The sequence below is a fragment of the Penaeus monodon genome, chromosome 30, assembly GCF_015228065.2.
Source record: "Penaeus monodon isolate SGIC_2016 chromosome 30, NSTDA_Pmon_1, whole genome shotgun sequence".
Lineage (NCBI taxonomy): Eukaryota > Metazoa > Arthropoda > Malacostraca > Decapoda > Penaeidae > Penaeus > Penaeus monodon.
In genome coordinates, this window is record NC_051415.1 from 4,378,147 (window position 1) to 4,380,130 (window position 1,984).

At 33.2% G+C, this 1,984-nt stretch overlaps 1 long non-coding RNA gene across 1 annotated transcript; it reads right to left on the reverse strand.

Moving 5' to 3' along the window:
* Positions 1-275: 275 nt before the first annotated feature.
* On the reverse strand, positions 276-1,140 carry LOC119592284. Its single transcript, XR_005230425.1, has 3 exons — positions 1,096-1,140; positions 771-861; positions 276-301 (listed from the first exon to the last, which is right to left on the reverse strand). It is a non-coding gene; the product is annotated as an uncharacterized LOC119592284 (long non-coding RNA).
* Positions 1,141-1,984: the final 844 nt, after the last annotated feature.

Here is a 1,984-nt window from a genome sequence, read left to right on the forward strand (position 1 = left end):
CTACATACTAGATTCCTATTATACATAGAACATATAGGAGAAGCCTAAGAAAAACTATGGTACGTATTTCTAAATCCACAACTGCTATTACAATCTCAATCAATAAAAAATAATTGTCTAGCATACATAGCACTTGCCAGTTAAAGACATCTAATTTCTTTTTCCAAATTTTAGACTTACCTTTTTTCTGCTGATAAAGAGAGTCAATATAAGCATTTACAAGACCATCTGGAAGCCCTATCTGTGATGTATTGTGTGTTTCTCTTTGGGGATATGCAATAGCATCGCATACACTATACACCTGAAATGTAGGACCATAATGAGATTCTAACACTAAATAAAACAGGAACATGTAAACCAAAATGCTAGGCTATTCGTACAACTTGTTTGGATATAATTGTGAACACTTTGATATTTTGTTATTATCTTCACTTTAAAAATTCAAGCACAGGGTGACTATGGGTTTATGAAGCCATGTGTGTGTAAACAAAATAGACAAAAAGCTACAGTGAACAGTGTATGTACTCAACACATGAGTTATTTCATTTCGTATTATCTTTCTTTTCAGAAAAGGGTATGTATAGAATTACTGAATAATTTCCCAACTAATTTTCTTTTCTAAGGAAGATGAAAAATATTCATCAACACTATCACTAATGTGTTCATTCTTTGTCCCAAATACAAATGACTTTTAATATCTTAAGCATAGCTGAATTCATTAAAAGTTACACAGTTAACATTTATTTTCTAAAAAGGCATCTAGAACTAACCTTCCACTTGTAGTACTTTGTGAACCAAACATTATCAGAGGGTTCTGGCAAATGGTCCTCTACACGGCGAGGAGACCTTCCCCCAGTCTGCCTTGGAAGCAAATCTTTCATTAATACACAATAAACTTGGTCTGTCAAAAGAAATGGTCTTTCACCAGATGACTAATAGAACAATAGAAGTGGATGGATAAAAGCTGCACTTTTTGACATTTAAAATCACTGTATCATGAACTTAAAATGTATTAAATCCAAAAAAGTTACAAGGAAACAGGAAGCCCTTTTTTCTTCTTTCCCTTTGACCTCAGACACATTTTGCGGAACTTACTGCATCTCCAGTCGCTTTTTGAGGGGAATGAATTCACGTTTTTTTCTCCTTCTTGGCAGACTTTTTCTTGGTTCTGCCTTGGCTCTTGTTCCCTTCCTGGCTGCTTCCAGGCTGGAGGACGTGTGGATCAAGCAAGCACTCCATGCTGGTGATTGCACCCACCTCACCAGCGACTGACTTAATAAGGCTAAAAACAAAAGAGAGAAATGAATAGGCTATTTCTTCTTATTATTTATCTTTCCTTTCTCTCTTTGCTGCAGAATAAAATGCTTTCCCCTTTTCCAATAACCTGGCTAGTAACATATACACGTGACACTGAATAATTGCCCAAGCTAGTGGGAGTTTTAGAAGAAAAGGAAAGAAAAGAAAAAGATATTATACAATATTTTTGGTGGGTAACAACTAGAACATCTTTACGCATTTAATACTGTCACTAGTTCTATTTTAATGTGACAAGAATGATACAAAATATATGTATAGCAAGAAAGAAACATCATGTGCTATGCATACATTGGTCTACCTCTCAGCTATTTCTTTATTTCTATTCACAGCTTCTATTGAAGTTTATGAAAAGATATAACCAATATCATTAATCTAAACAAAGCTTATTAATTATATATTACTCTTATGCAACAACTAATCAATAATTTCTCTTCAAAGTTATATCAATGAAGCATTATTTTCTGGAGAAAATCATAAGTGTAGATGTGAAGCAAATCTATATTTCAGTCATTATAAAAGGTAATTCTATAGAGCCATATAATAATGAAAAAGGTTTCTTTCAAATACTAGTGATCAAGATTTGCAATACTGGTGGTTTTCAAAAAAGAAATAGCTTGGAATTCCATATTTGTCTCCTGTAATTATGGTATATTATGGCAAAATCAAT